A 17,409-nucleotide genomic window follows, 5' to 3' on the forward strand; every position below is an offset into this window, starting at 1 on the left:
TCAGCGGTCTGCTGTAGATAAGTGGTCAAAACTTTAATTACAAAACATTTTCCTGTACCAGCTTGACCACTGATATACATTTAAATAGGTTTAAATGATGTGCAGTTGCATTCTTTATTTTCATGAAGTAAATCATGGTCTATCTGTTCTGTAATTTTCTGATATATTTCTTTCTGTTCATTATTTAGTTGGTCTTCCAAGTTTCCCAACTCCATAATATTCTGTTGAGCTTGATGCATTGCTGTTTCTACTTCTCTTATGGCTATTGCTGCTTCTTTTTCAAGAATGCGTTCTCCTAGTGGATCTTGACTCAATGGAGCAGAACTTTAACTGTCTCTAGCAATCTCAGCTGCAATAGTAGCTTCTTGTTCAATTTCTGCATTCAACATTTGTAGATAATTTAGAAAAACTGTGCATTAAATGGTATCTATACATGCATTAATAGAATCTTCATAGCACTGGATTTCTCCAAGTAATTCCATTTCAGTACGCCAAGGCTTGAAAAGTTGCAGAAGTGCTAAATCGAAAAATTCCCTTTTATCTGGAGAATTGCAACTCAGTTTCCTGTGATTGTTGAGATTTCCTTTAGTATGTTTCACCAAACATCCATCAGAACCAATCACTGCATATTTTGCTATATTTATATTTTCTATAATATTTCTCTTAAAGCTGTAATATTGCAGTACTTCATAGAGACATATGTTTTTGAGATAGGGATTTCTTTTAGGATAGTACGTATCCTACATGTTTGTTTTAAAAATATCTGTGCTTTCGGGTTCATTTAATGCTAAATCTTCAATTTCTTGTACAGATTTCAAAACTCGATTTCGTGTTGCAGCAAGACCTAGACTAACCCAAATGATTCCTCTTGACTTTGAATATAAACTTGCAAAGGTCAACCGAACCGAACATTCGTAAGATCCAATCTCTCGATGGGACAGCAACTTTAAACTAAAGCTGTACGATTTATTACTAAGAGTCTTCTCTTGTGTATTTTCTTTACACATTTCTTTCAAGTCTGTCTTTCAGATTTTGTTATGTATGACGTAACATAGCAAGCAACAGCAATGGAATTATCTGCAACATGCTGGATATCCATATTTGCGTTCCACATCGACAAAATCACTGGATTGTAATCATTAATATAGTTTGAATGTTCACTTCTTTTTAAATTTTAAGTATTTTTGGGAGATTTTCGAAATTTTCTTTGGAAATTACTGGATGTGAAAATCCAAACCAACATTTTTTATAAAACTTTTCCTTTGACTTGTATTTCTGTCGACAGTATTTGCCACATCGATGAGTTTGAAACCTTAAAACTTGTTGTCTTAAGGTATTTTATTCTCCTGTTTTTGGAATACCACATGTAACATAGTCTTCAATAAAAGACAAAACAGTCTCATCAGAATCAGTTCCAATTTTAGGTGCATCCTTGATCCATAAAAGCATATGTATATGAGGAGCACCTCTAGTTTGGTACTCCTTTTGCCAAAAGAAATCAATAACTTCTCCAAGAGGTGAATTGTTTTTATTGAAGATAAGACATAATAGCTTGAAACCTATGATTAAAATATCTGCACACATTCACAGGATCCAAGGAACAGAGTTCTCTAGCTGTCTTGAATTGAATGTTTTTAATATTTGAATTTGCTTCTCAAAGAAATTCAAGTAAATCGTCCCATGCGTATTCAGCACAGCTTAGAGTAATGTTATGTTATGTTATGTTATTTGTACACTTCTATAGCGCACGGCCACTCCACTGGAGTATCCCGGCGCTTTGACGAAGACTCCCAACCAAAGATGGGGAAAAAGAAAACATAACACCAAAAGGGCATACAGACATGAAAACAGCCTCAAAGATTACGGGAAGAGCCAAGTCTTAAGGGCCTTGCGGAAAGACAGAAGACTGGAAGTCTGTCTTAAAGAGATTGGAAGATCATTCCAAGCATGAGGGGCTAAATGCCGAAAAGACCGTCCTCCTACTCTTGCCCGTTTGATAGTGGGAACACTCATTTTTGATAGGGACGAGGATCTAAGAGATCTGAGAGGGGTATACCAAGACAGTCGTTTGGAGATATATTTGGGGCCTATGCCATGCAAGGCCTTGAAAGTCGTGGTCAGTGTTTTAAATAAAATCCTTTTTGCTACTGGTAGCCAATGCAATGTGGCGAGAAGATCCGTGGCTCTGGCTTTCCTTGGAAGGCCAAAAATGGCTCGGGCTGCAGAATTCTGGGCGATTTGCAGACGCCTGACCAGATATTTGGGAAGTCCCAAAAACAGAATGTTTGCGTAATCCAGCCTAGAGCAAATCAGTGCCTGGACAATAATTTTTCTGTGCTGGATAGAGACTAGGGGGAGAAATTTGCGAAGCATCCGCAGGATGCCGAAACATTTCCCAGTGAGAGATGAAATATGTGGTCCGAAAGATAGCTTGTTGTCAATCACCACTCCCAGATTTTTGGCTTTCTCAGACGAGCTAGTGGGAGGAGACATATCTTTCGGCCACCAGGTTTTCCAATCGGGTTCAGATGTACAGCCAAAGAAGAGCAACTCCGACTTGTCGGCGTTGCACTTCAGCCCATGGCATCCAAACCACTCAAAAATAGCACTCAAACATCCGTTGACCTGGACACCATCAAACTGACCCTCTCTGTTACTTACAAAGAGGAGCTGGGTGTCATCAGCATAGCTGACAATCCGGGCGCCAAAAGACTCTGCCGTCACCGCCAGGGGGGCCATAAAGATGTTAAACAGGAGGGGGCTTAAGATGGAACCTTGCGGGACCCCCACTTCAAGCGGTGACATTTCAGCAGAGAAAGGTGGCGCCCAGATTGTCTGCCGGCGGTCGGCTAGGAAGGAAACCATGTAGGGGTTCCTAAGTTCCTCAACATACATTTAAGTTCTCCATGATGACAAGACCAATACTCACTAGTAAGCATGGGCGGAAAATCCGTTCCGCTCGCGGATTTTGCGGATTTTCGGTAAATTCGCAATCCGCGAGATTCACGAATTTCCCGCAAAATCCGCGAGTGGAACGGATTAGGTCAAAAGTTCAAACTGACTTTTGTAACTCTTTTAGAATGGTGTCAGCAAGCTGCCAGAGCCATTCTAAAATAGTTACAAAAGTTCGCTTCAACAGGAAGCTCTAATAGATAAAGTAAAGCAGGTGCTCGAGTTGAAGCTCAAATTCAGTTACACAATCATTAATCACCCCAAACTTGGGGTGATTAATGATTGTATAGCTTAATTTGACCTTCAACTCGAGCACCTGCTTTACTTTGTCTATTAGTGCTTCCCGTTGAAGCTCTTTGTAGCTATTTTAGAATGGCGCTGGCAGCTTGCTGGCGCCATTCTTAGTGGGGCTGAGGGCAGAAGGGCACAAAAGTGGGATAGAGGGCAGAAGGGGACATTAAATGAGTGGGGCAGAGGGCAGAAGGGCACAGAAACGAGTGGTACAGAGGGCAGAAGGGCATAAAAAACGAGAGGGTGGCAGTGATTAACCAGCCATAAAAAAACCTACGAACACGCAAAGCACCCCGCGAACACCCGCGAACACGCAAAGCACCCCGCGAACACTCGCGAACACGCAAACATAAAAAAATCCACAAATTCGCACAAACTTGCGAATTTTGTGGATCGCAAATTCGCAAATCCGCAAATTCGCAGATCGCAAATTCGCAAAATTCGCCCATGCTTACTCATTAGTACCACGTTGACACGCCATCAAATTAATCAATTGAGATTCTAAATGATCGTCTCTCTATTGTACTATGTCCATGAATTCCTTTGCAGAAACATGTTGAAGATGAACTCCTGTTTTTAATATGTGGTTCACTGCATATGAGAGTCCAGACAAGACACTTTCAAACAAAAGATGAAATACATATGGAGAACATTGTCAAAATCTTGGATCTTCTGAGTACAATCTTGTTGTACGATATTCTGACGCTGGAATCTGTACTGGTCGTTCGTTATATCATCCACCTTTTCCAGTGGGAAAGAGCTGTGGAAAACAACAAGCTTACAAACTTCTTTTCCAAATACTCATGGAAGTTCCCTTCACTTTCTTCATTTGGAATAATTCAATAGTATTTCCAATCAATTCCTTTGAATGTAAAGGATGTACACTATAATGTTCATACATTTCTTCACTTTTAGAGATGTCCATTTTTTCAATTTGGCCACTTGAAATTTCTCTATAATCTCCTAAAACTATTTCTTCTTCTTCCAAATACACATTTTTGTAATAAATATTGTTTTTTTATGAAATATAACCTAGCCTTTTGAACTTTGCTTACATCTACTAACTCTTGCCATATTTTCCGACTCTTGACTGGAACACCATTAACTGGAATAACTACAGGTTCAGTTTCCTCCTTCTCTATACCAAAAGTTTCAAATATTTTTCTTTAAATCTAAAGGTAACTATATAACTCTTTTAATCCTCTTTGTAAATTTGTGAGAGGCAACTAACCTGTTTTAAACAGTAGCGTGAAACCGGTACACAGATTGAATCAGAATGGACTCATACGTATTCAAATCTACCAGTTCTGGAGGAATCGCTACCAACTATAAGTTATTATGTACAGTTCTAACTGGCATTTTGTTCTCCTCTAATTTGCTATAACAATATTTAAAAATAAGTTGATCACTACCCACCTCAAAGCAATCTTCCACCAACAAATAAGCTCCAAATTCCTTCCACTTATCATTGTTTTCTTTTTCACTTTTTAAATACTGATCAACATTCCTAGTTTGATTTCTATAGTGAGTGCATCAACAGCAAATACAAACATAGTTTGGTGTTTCACAACAAATTACCTTAGACTTTGTAATTTCTTCTACAAACTTCTCAGTACTACTATCTTCCACCTCTTCTTCAACATCTTCACTTATCAAACTCTCACTTTCTCTACACTCCTGTTCAGGACAAAAGAAATGAAACTCTATATCATCACAAACTTGTTTTACATCCGATACTGACCCATGCAAAAGAACAGTGTTTTAGTCACTTAAAGTTATTGCAGGATGTTTTACATAGTACAATCGTCTTAATAACTACCGCATTACAGAGTGATGTACTGCTAACATTCTGATATGATGAAAAACACTTTGACACACTTCTCTAGAAAGACAAGCCAGATAATGACCTGGGAAACCAGTATTTTTTCTCACTTTACAAGGATCTTGTCCTTACAACATCCTAATCTTTTGTTTAATAATTGTTTTACTACACAAGAAATTTCGTAAAATATCAATAGACTCCTGTTGTATACTACAAATACTACTACAATCCCAAGTACACACTGAGACTTTAGAACGTCTCCCTAAAATTTAATCAGCTATCACTTCTTCTACATTTCTAGGAACCATCTTTTCTTTTGCAATTACACAAACGTTCTTCACTTCATAAGCACGACCAATGGTATCAACTGCGTGAACTAATGTATTGTTTTGAAAATAGCTCTCTTCATTAAAAAATGGCTCTGAACTTGAAGAGTGCTTCCATTCATTTTGTCTGACCTAGGGTGGTGTGGAGTGCAAATAAACGACGGATTTAGGCCCAGATCTTTGTACTGGGGTGAATGTAAGACATTGTTCTGCATTCTGTCCATCAACTGTGTTTTTTGCAATTTCCACCCCGAGTGGGCTGGGTATGCTCAGACGTGAGTCCCAGGCTCTCCACATCACTGGAGTCAAGCTATCCAAGCTGAAGAAGGCTGATAGCCAGAAACCGGTCCTTGGATGTTTGATTCCGGTCTAGGAAAGACATGGCTTGGTAGTTTGGGCTGGACTGTTCCCATGAGGCACAGGATCAAGGCTGATTTGCATATAGCCATTGTCTGACCTAGGGTGGTGTGGAGTGCAAAAAAACGATGGATTTAGGCCCAGATCTTTGTACTGGGGTGAATGTAAGACATTGTTCTGCATTCTGTCCATCAACTGTGTTTTTTGCAATTTTCACCCCGAGTGGGCTGGGTATGCTCAGACGTGAGTCCCAGGCTCTCCACATCACTGGAGTCAAGCTATCCAGGCTGGAGAAGGTTGATAGCCAAAAACCGTTCCTTGGATGCTTGATTCCGGTCTAGGAAAGACATGGCTTGGTAGTTCGGGCTGGACTGTTCCCATGAGGCACAGGATCAAGGCTGATTTGCATATAGCCATTGTCTGACCTAGGGTGGTGTGGAGTGCAAAAAAACCGATGGATTTAGGCCCAGATCTTTGTACTGGGGTAAATGTAAGACATTGTTCTGCATTCTGTCCATCAACTGTGTTTTTTTGCAATTTTCACCCGAGTGGGCTGGGTATGCTCTGACGTGAGTCCCAGGCTCTCCACATCACTGGAGTCAAGCTATCCAGGCTGGAGAAGGTTGATAGCCAGAAACCGTTCCTTGGATGCTTGATTCCGGTCTAGGAAAGACATGGCTTGGTAGTTCGGCTGGACTGTTCCCATGAGGCACAGGATCAAGGCTGATTTGCATATAGCCATTGTCTGACCTAGGGTGGTGTGGAGTGCAAAAAAAACGATGGATTTAGGCCCAGATCTTTGTACTGGGGTGAATGTAAGACATTGTTCTGCATTCTGTCCATCAACTGTGTTTTTTGCAATTTTCACCCCGAGTGGGCTTGGTATGCTCAGACGTGAGTCCCAGGCTCTCCAGATCACTGGAGTCAAGCTATCCAGGCTGAAGAAGGCTGATAGCCAGAAACCGGTCCTTGGATGCTTGATTCCGGTCTTGGAAAGACATGGCTTAGTAGTTCGGGCTGGACTGTTCCCATGAGACACAGGATCAAGGCTGATATGCATATAGCCATTGTCGGACCTAGGGTGGTGTGGAGTGCAAAAAACCAATGGATTTAGGCCCAGATCTTTGTACTGGGGTGAATGTAAGATATTGTTCTGCATTCTGTCCATCAACTGTGTTTTTTGCAATTTTCACCCCGAGTGGGCTGGGTATGCTCAGACGTGAGTCCCAGGCTCTCCACATCACTGGAGTCAAGCTATCCAGGCTGAAGAAGGCTGATAGCCAGAAACCGGTCCTTGGATGCTTGATTCCGGTCTAGGAAAGACATGGCTTGGTAGTTCGGGCTGGACTGTTCCCATGAGGCACAGGATCAAGGCTGATTTGCATATAGCCATTGTCTGACCTAGGGTGGTGTGGAGTGCAAAAAAACGATGGATTTAGGCCCAGATCTTTGTACTGGGGTGAATGTAAGACATTGTTCTGCATTCTGTCCATCAACTGTGTTTTTTGCTCAATACATTTTGTAACATTCTGCTTTTATACATACTGTTCCTTATATCATAAAATTGATTAATCGTTCATTCAGCATAGATTATTTTATCAGAACGTGATTTGCCATTAATTTGCCCTTTTTTATCTTCATTCTTCTTTTTTCTTGAGCTATTCTGTCTATTTTCTACATTGCCAAAACCCTTTCTAATCCTTGAAAATCTTTTAATAAAATATTTTGGTCTCTTACCGCAAGATGTTTTTTTTTGCCACATGTTGTAGTTCATCTCATTCCTGCTGTTGCATTTTCTTTAAATAGTATTGTTTCTTTTCTTGTTTTCTCTTTTCCTTTTTTTATCATGGTAAGTGTTTCTTAATAATAATGAAGAATATCTGAAAAAAAATATTTAAAATGAATTTAATATTATCAAAATATAGTAATCTCTTACTAAAGAAGCACCTTCTAATTAAAAGCTACAAACAAGTGCATATAGGGTTTTTGGGAATATATTAACAATTACTCATGAACTGTAAAATATGTGAAGAGAGGTGTACAAAAAGAAATGCAGCAGTAATGTCTAAATGATTACAGTACTAAATATATAGTGCCTGCATCATTGTAAGACTGCATTACAACTCCTTTGGAGGTTTTGTAATTGCATGAGACAGGTGCAGAAATTTGCAGGAGAGATGGAGAAAGAAGTAACAGTAGGACAAAAGAAGTAACAGAGCTGCAAAAAGAGGCAATTGAGGTACAGAAAAAGTCAAGAGAAGTGCAAAAAGAGTTAAGAAAGTTACAGAAATAATCAAAAAAGTCATAGAAGGGGGGAGGAGCTACGCGGGCATCGAAGATGGTCGCGTGAGCAGAGAGCTCCTGAGACCCGCGCTGCCCTTCTTGATTTATCCTGCAATTATCCTGGTCACTTCAACGGGCTTTCGAAGTGCTACTCTCTCTGATACCGTCGATCCTCTTTTGGCCGAAATCGGACCTTGGGGACCATTTTTACATCGACTTCAACTTTCTGGCCTAACCCCCGACGTGACCGGGGTCTCTGCTGCCCAGTATGGCCGAGCTGTAATGCAACAACAACGGCTGCCTGGCATCTGCTCCACCGGTGGTGTGCCACTTTCACTTTCGGTTTCCAGCCCTCTCGTCTCGGACTCGTTGGGACCTGCTACTTCATCCTGCTCTGCTGCTCTCGCTGAGAACGCTTTCTCTCTCGGTGCCGGCTAGGTGGCCCGTGACATTTTCTTGCGAATCTAGACTTTTGGGGTTCAAGGATCGTCACCATTCGGCGGCACCCGGGTGTCCCTGGCCGGTGCTGAATACATCATGGCGACGAAACCCGATGCGGAGAAGCGCAGGAAGACCAATACTCGCGGGGGGTCGATCCAGTCCAACATGATCGAGCCCTATACCCAACCGAGAGGTTCCCCCGGCGCCGCCAGTCGTGGCTTGGAGGACCCGAAGACAGACATGCCGTCTTCCTCAGAAGTGTCCCTTCGGGACCTGTTGGCCGCCATTGCAGGCCTCAAAGCCGACATGAGTCAACAATACGAGGCCATAGTGTCCAAGATAGACACGGTGGCGGTGGATGTTACTCTTATTCGTGCTGATCTGGCCAAGACGAACGAGAGGGTCAAGGCGTTGGACTTAAAGGCATCGAGTTTGGTGACAGATATGGCGGAGGCACAGTCTGAGATAGGGAATTTGCGTTCCTCACACGACCTTTTGCTCAAACGCATGGAGGACTACGATAATAGGGCCTGGCGGAACAACATACGCTTGGTCAGAGTGCCGGAAGACAATGGTGCTGCCTCGATCGATCTACTGGTCGAGGAACTCATTGTCGCTAAACTCGCTCCCGCAGGCCTCAGCAAGTTTTTTGCGGTCGAGCGTGCCTATCGCTTCCCAGGTGGTCAGGTGAAGCCGGGGGGTCCCCCGAGGCCTATCATTGCTAGACTGTTTCACTTTCGGGACAGAGACGCCATCCTTCAGGCCGCTCGTAAACACGGCCCGTTGAAGTACGATAATAACTCTGTCTCGATTTATCCTGATTTCACTCCCCAAGTGCAACGGCAACGTTCTGGTTTTCTTGGAGTAAAGCGTCGCCTGAGGGATTTGGGACTGAAATACGCAATGTTGTTTCCTGCTCGCCTGCGGATTGAATTCAGAGAACGTGCCTATTTTTTCGATCAGCCTGATCGTGCTAGTGACTGGTTGGACTCTTTGCCCAAAGATGACACCGAGAGCGGAGGACCCGGCGGCACGGAAGGTGGTGCGACGGCCCAGGTTTAACTTGGGGCCCCAGACGTCCGGCTTGAGACTGTGAACTTTGCAGAGTAGCTATATTGTATGCTTTATGATTGTGCCAGTGGTGGTGCGGGTACGGGTGGTTTCTCCCTTCCTCCTCGGGGGTTTCTTTGTGTAGATCAGATGGGGCGACAGGCACACTGCAGTTTGGGGTGGCTCTTTAGTCAGCAGGGGTGCAGGGTGGGGGGCGTTGTAACGGGTTCTTGGTTGGGGGGTGGTTGGTGGGGACACGGTTGTGGTGTGTGTTTCTTGTTGTTTCTCTCTTTTCATGGTATATTACTGTTTGCAAGCATTCTGGATCTATGGTTGCGGGAGGGGGTTGGGTTGGGTCGTTATTCCTGGGATGGGGGGGTGAGATGAAGGTTCTTTCTTGGAACGTCAATGGTTTGGGTGACAGGATTAAACGTGGCATTGTGTTACAATTTATAAGACGTCATGCCCCTGATGTTGTGTTCCTTCAAGAAACCCACTTGATCGGTAATGCCTGTAAAGCTCTTGACCGTCGGGGCTACCGATTGGCTGCCCACGCTGGTTTCACCTCCGGCTCCCGGGGAGTGGGTATAATGGTTAAATCCTCCCTGGCCCTTGAGATTGATGATGTTGTCGTAGATGATCGGGGACGATATGCTGCTGTCTCGGGGAGATGGGAGGGGAAGCCAATTGTGTTAATGGTTGTTTATATCCCCCCGGGGCTGCAGGCAACCACATATGCCGATCTTGGCAAGACTCTTCTTGGTCTCCCCGATGGTTTGCTGATCATGGGTGGGGATTTTAACTCTGTGATGTCTGGCGAATGTGATCGACTGCCCCCTAGAGTTCTGCCGCAGTCCCAGATGTGGCTCCATGATATGGCTGAAAATTTTGGTCTGGTGGATGTTTGGCGTTCGCTGCACCCCTCCCAGACGCAGTATACCTTCCACTTTGGTGCTCATGGCAGCCTCTCTCAGATAGACTCTTTTTTTATGCTAGCTTCTACCCTATCCTTGGTACGGGAAGTTTTTCATCTCCCCCGGGGTATCTCGGACCATTCCCCCTTGCTGATTAAGGTCTCTGTGGGTGGTCTTTCTGGTAACAGAGTTCCCCCTGTTCCCCCCTGGCACTTTCGGAACCCCCGGCTCCGCTCCGATTTGGTGAAGGCTATTGATTGTTATTTCGATGAAAATGTGGGTTCGGTGACCTCCCCTACGGTTCTCTGGGAGGCCTTTAAACCGGTCATTCGGGGATCCGCACTGTCTCTTATTGCTGCTGAACGGAGAGCTAAGAGGGGGGCCGTGCTGGCCCTTGAGACTGAAATTACTGCACTTGAAAGTGAGCTGGGTGGGGATGACACGCCTGCGCTTTTACATACTCTAGAGTTGAAACAGGCGGATTACAAGGCTTGTGTGACTGATGCTGCTAAGTTGATGCGAGCGAATCAGTTGGGCCGACTGTATGATGTGGGTGACAAGGCCAGCAAACTCCTTGCGTGGCTGGATAAGGCTGAAAGGGCGAATCGTGTTGTACCCGTCATTGTTCGTGAGTCTGGTGAATGTGTGTCTGACCCCGGTGAGATTGTGGATTGTTTTGTTGATCATTTCCGGAAGGTTTACACCCCGGTAAGTGACCGTGATGAGGCTGATTCCCGTCTACTGTTGCGTGATATAGCTCTTCCTTGTGTCTCGGAGGAGGAGGGTCTGGCTCTGGAAGCTCCCTTTACGGTGGATGAGATTGCCCTCACTGTCAGATCCTTGCGCTCGGGTAAGGCGATGGGGCTCAATGGTTTACCTATCGAGCTTTACAAACTTTGACCAGACAAGATGGCCGCCCATTTGCGGACCATGTTTCTGGACGCGTTCGAGGCCGGAGTCCTCCCGCTTGAACAGCGCCTAGCCACTATAGTGGTCATTTATAAGGATGGCAAACCTCGTGATCGCTGTACCTCCTATCGCCCCATTTCCCTGCTAAACGCGGAACCTAAAATCCTTGCCAAGGTTCTGGCCAATCGGTTGTTGACGGTGATCTGTGACCTGATTCATCCGGATCAATCCGGCTTCATACCACATAGGAACACGGCCCTTAACCTGCGTAGGCTTCATGGTGTTCTCGCGAGAGCTGCAACTCTCACGGAGCCTGCTGTGGTGGCCTCCCTAGACGCTACGATGGCTTTTGACACCATTGAATGGCCTTATCTTTGGGCGGCCCTCTCCAAGTTTGGCTTTGGCCCTAACTTTATTGCGTGGGTGAGGCTTCTTTATGAACAACCGCTGGCCCAGGTCGTGGTGAATGGCAGAAGCTCTGACCCCTTCCCGTTGGGACGCGGCACCCGTCAGGGATGTCCGCTTTCCCCGCTTTTGTTTGCGCTGGCGCTTGAACCCCTCGTTGCGTGGCTCCGGTGGGAACCCTCGATTAAAGGGATCCGGTGGGCGCCGGATCTGGAAGATCGCGTCTCACTGTATGCCGACGACATCCTCCTTTATTTTACTTCCCCTCAAAAGTCCTTGAACGTGCTCTTCGACGTTCTTACATCCTTTGGTAAGAACTCCGGTTTGGTCATCAATTGGACCAAATCCTGTGTTTATGTTATAGCCGGGGTTCTGCCGCCGCTGCCCCGTAGGTTTCCAATTCTGGTGGCAGATGACGGCTTTAAGTATTTGGGGATCTAGGTCTCCACGGTTTCTGCGGTGCGTTATGAACGGAATCTTTATGCTCCGCTCCGTCGTCTTAAACAGGATGTGAGGCGATGGCGTGAATTGCCCTTGTCTCCGCTGGGCCGAGCGGCTCTCTTCAAAATGATGTCGCTCCCTCGATTTCTCTATGCATTGCAGAATTTCTTCGACCCGGTCCCTGCTCGCTACTTTCGCGAGCTCGAAAGTCTACAGCGGCAATTGATCTGGGACGGACGTGCCCGTATCGCACTGTCTAAGCTCACCCTTCCCTGGTACGATGGCGGTATTGCTCTGCCAGATATCAAACGATACTACTGGGCCTCACACCTGAGCCCCATTAACCACGTAACGTATTCATCGAAACCCGCTCCTGCCTTTGCCCTGGACAAATTTCTACTGCCCGGTGGCAACTTCAATAGGGCTTTGTACTCGAAGTCACCAATCCGTCTCCTTACGGGTCCTACGAAGTGTGCGGTGCGGGCCTGGAGGGATGCAACTGTGGCTACGGGCTGGAATGGCAAGCTGACGCGTATGACCCCACTGTACGACTCTGATCGATTGGGCAATCTTTGGCAGACGAAAGGGTTTGACAGGTGGACATGATTGGGATCAGTAAGGTGGAGGATCTTTGGGCCAGGGGCACTGTGAAGTCCTTTGAAGCCCTAAAACTGGAATATCAGCTTGATGATAGGGAGTATTTTCGGTATATGCAGGTTCGGCATGCCTTGTTCTCAGCCTTTCCCCCCGGGACTGATATTCCTCAATCCTCCCCACTGGAGGATCGTATCATAGACGGCCACGTCCCCGATAGCACGATTTCCTTAATATATAAGAAGCTCATTAACAACAGGGCTGACCAGCTGGGGAAACTTCGTGCTTCCTGGACGGCGGACGGGCTTGAATTAGACGATGAGGATTGGCAGTCGGCTGTTTCTTCCCCTAAGGAAGTGGCTATTCCGGCCCGACTTCGTTTTGTTCAACTAAAGATCCTCCACCGTGTGTATGTAACTGGTATGTGACTGGTGCGAATGGGGCTTGCGACGGATTGACGGTGTAGGCGTGGGTGTGGTATGAATGGTACTTTTCTTCATGTCCTATGGGAATGTCCGGTTGTCTCGTCCTTCTGGTCCAGGGTGCATGATGTGATGGGACGTGTCACTGGAGTCCCCCTCCGTCCTGAGGCACGGCGCTGCTTGCTCAATGTGTGGGAGCCTACTGACTGTACTGCGGCTCAGACGTTCTGGGTCACTCTGGGCAACATGGTTGCCAAGAGGGACATAGCCCAGCTCTGGGGCTCCGCCAGGCCACCACGGCTCAGTGCCTGGAAAGACAACATGGACTGGTGCATGTTTCGAGAAAAGACGGTGTACGAGGCACGGGGTCGCCCCAGAAAATGGTCCAGGGTTTGGGCACAGTGGAATTCATACTGTGGTGATATTTGTTCCCCTCCGCTCGATTATGACGTTCCTATCCCCTCCTCCCCATGATTGGCGTTCCGTTTTTTGTCTCCTATATTACCTGTATCCTTTCTGCCTCCATGGTCACCCCCCCACGTCAGATTTGTTTCTTCATATATGTACTCCTTCCCCTCCCCCCCCCCCTCTTGTGACCTTTGCCAGTATAATGCCATGAGTTTGTGTTTGTTGTGTTCTTTCGACAAAATCACAAAATTAAACCTTCGATATCCTTTAAGTACTGTTTTATGCTCCACACTATAATTTGCACTCAGTGATCGCCTCAAAAGCGTACTGTCCTGCTTTATTCTTTCAATGTGTGTCATAGCGGCCGGCCCTGAGGGGTTGTAGGCAGACGCTGTGTAAAGTGCTTTTCATAAATAAAGGTTTAAAAAAAAAAAAAAAAAGTCATAGAAAAAGGGAGCAGATGGGCAAAATGAAACAACAGAGGTGCAGAAAGAGAGAACAAGGGTGCTGAAAAAGGGAAATAGGGATGGAGAGTTTCAAAACAAAGGTACAGGAAAAACACAAAGCATTGCACAAAGAACGAACATAGGTTTACAAAGAGGAAAGATGGCTACATAAAAAGGCAAGTGAAGTGCAGAACGAAGCAAAAGAGATACAAAAAGAAGCAACAGAACTGTAAAAAGAGACAACAAGAGTGCATAAAGAGGTAGGAGATGTGCAGAATGAGGTAAGAGGGCTACACAATAAGGGAGATTGGGTGCAGAAACAGGAACATAACTGCCGAAAGAATCAATGGAGGTTGGGAAAGATGCACAAAGGGTGCACAAACAAACAAAGCAACGGTTGTGCCTTGGGACTAGCCAAATATAAAGCTGCACACTATTACATGACTCATCCATAAGTTTGACCATATTGTTAAAAGCACTCATACATATGGCTCTACCTTCCCAAATCATCATTATATCTAAAAGAAATATATATTCAATATTTCTGAAATATAGGAAAACCTAGAAACGGAGACATGTACTACATCTGCCTGCGCGATTCCAAAACTCGGTAGGTAGTGCTTGAGTGATTGAGAGCAACGGTAATCACTGGATTTTTGCAGGAGAAGATAGATAGTGGCTAGCTAATTGCTTGAGTGCATATATACACATTGACTGCATGGTTAAGTGTATAAATAGCACCTGAAGGGATCAATGAGTCATTGAGTACTGCCTAGGTAAATAGACGAATGCAAGAGAAGGGCATGGGTGATTCTACAACTGCAAAGGTAATGCTTGGGTGATTGGCAGAGTGCATGGGTAGTGGCTGGGTGATTTCATAAGTGCTTGTGTAGTAGTGGAGTGATGTCATGAGTGCTTGGATACTAACTGGGTGATTGGACAATTACATGGGTACTGCATGTGTGATTGCATCAGTGCATGGGTAATGCATGGGGTATTGCATTAGTACGTGGGTAGTGTTTGGGCGATTGGGAGACCGCATGAGTAGTGCCTGGTTGATTTCATAAGTGTTTGGGTAGTGGCAAAGTGATTTCATGAGTGCATGGATACTAACTGATTGATTGGTAATATGGAATCAGTCAATCATTACTCTTGTAGTTTTAAAATCACCCAGTCACTACCTTTGCACTCCTGGCAGCCAACCAGGCAGCCTCTTAATAGTGCAGTAAGCATACAGATAATGGTATAAATACAATCTGAAGACATAAATAAGTCATTACGTATTACCTAGTTGAGTAGTCAAGTGCAACATGCCTGCAAGGGTAATATGTGGTGGTTTACTTTTGAGCTACATCTTCACCATTCTATCTAAAAATATGCGATATCATTAAACAATACCTTTCAACAGACTTAAAAAAGAAGGGTAATTACCAACACCTTTTAAGAGCATTTTTAAAACCACACTTTTATTGTGCACCTTTACCTTTCTATCGAAAATTATGCGGCATCATTCAACTATACCTTTGTTTAGACTAGAAAAAAAAGCCTAATTAACAGCATCTTATTTCAGCATTATTTAAACCACTATTTTGTGCTGCATCAAAAAATTATGTGGCATCATTTAACTATACCTTATTCCAGACTAGAAAAAAAACCTAATTATTAATAACACCTTATATGACCATTCTAGAAAGCACACTTTTGTGATGCATCTTCACCATTCTATTTAAAAATATGTGGCATCATTTAACTTTACCTTTGTACAAACTAAAAAAAAAAACGATTTAATAACACCTTATATGAACATCTTTCAAACTATACAGTTGTGCTGCATCTTTACCAACCAATCTAAAACTATGTGGCAAAATTCAACTATACCTTTATAGAGACAACAAAAAATAAGCCTAATTAATTACACATTATAAGAACATCTTTAAAACTACACATTTGTGCTGCATCTTCAACCACTTATCTAAAATTATGTAGCATCATTCAACTATACCTTTGTACACACTAAAAAACAGGACTAATTAAAAACATCTTATATGAACATCAGTAATCCATGTTAAAAGCCACACATATTACTGTACAGACTCTTTTTTAAACAACATTTAAATACAATAAAACAAACTACAATATACATCTCTACATTTAATAATATATTTCAAACAACACAGTTTTTGAATAATGTTAAAAGTTTAAAAATAAACCTGACAAATTTATAACTCACCTTAGAAATAAATGTGTTGAATTTTAAATCCCACAAACTCTGACAGGATTTTCTTTTACACACAATCAATATAATGCGCCAGACTCAGCAAGGTAAAACCAGTAATGGCAAAGTTTCCCTCTCTTTCTCCACACAAATACATATAATTAACAAATCACATTGCTTCCTAGATGTTTTCAAATTGTAAAATACATTTCTATTGGTTGCACATATTAACCCTTAGTAACTGACTTCGAATGGTGTCCAAACTGTTTCTAAATTATTTTTTTTAAGGCGCGACCCAGTCATTCTCCACCGCAATGGAGTCATAAATTCATACAGTAGTTTAAAAAGGTTTATCAAATTAATGTAACACTATTTTTTATTAAACACCACTTCTAAAGATAGTACTGACTTGGGCAATGTCCTTGAAAAAAAATATTACTTACATATAAATTACAATTTCACATTTTAAAAGCACAGTTAAACTTCAAACCTTCCCCCATTGTGCTTCATACCAGTTTCTATAGTAACAGTTCATGGAACATTCAAAGGAACTCACAGGTCACAAGTTCACCATATTTTTAAGTTCGCCACACAATGTTGCAAATGCAAAAAGCATGACTTGGCAAAATATGATCTTATCCTTTCTATTGTACCTTTCAAACATTTGTTTCTAACCTATTAGAAAAATGCTTTAAAAAAAAAGTAAAATGCACCCTATTTTTGAATATAGAATGTTCTTAAACAGTTAATCAAATCTCTATTTTTTTTTAAATTGCATCCTGTCTACCATTTTACATACCTCTTATTCTATCAACTGACTGCCTCAGCTACAGACATCTCTTCATTACTTACCAACATCCCTTCAAGATGCTTAAAGTGTGGATTGTTGGACACAGATATGTTTTCTGGTGCAAAAGGTATGCTGAACGCAGAGGTATTGACAAAGCCCCAGCTTTGTAAAATGTGGACAATAAATGGATTGGACAGAGACAATTAAAGTGGCACTAATTGATGCCTTTGGTTAAAACTTTTTGGGATCTTAAACCCCTTGACCTCATGTGCACTGTGGTGGCAATGATCTAGGCACATTTACTGGGGTAGGTCTGGAAATGCTAATGAAGGACACCTGTGCA

The sequence above is a fragment of the Lissotriton vulgaris genome, chromosome 9 (assembly GCF_964263255.1).
Source record: "Lissotriton vulgaris chromosome 9, aLisVul1.2, whole genome shotgun sequence".
Taxonomy (NCBI): domain Eukaryota; kingdom Metazoa; phylum Chordata; class Amphibia; order Caudata; family Salamandridae; genus Lissotriton; species Lissotriton vulgaris.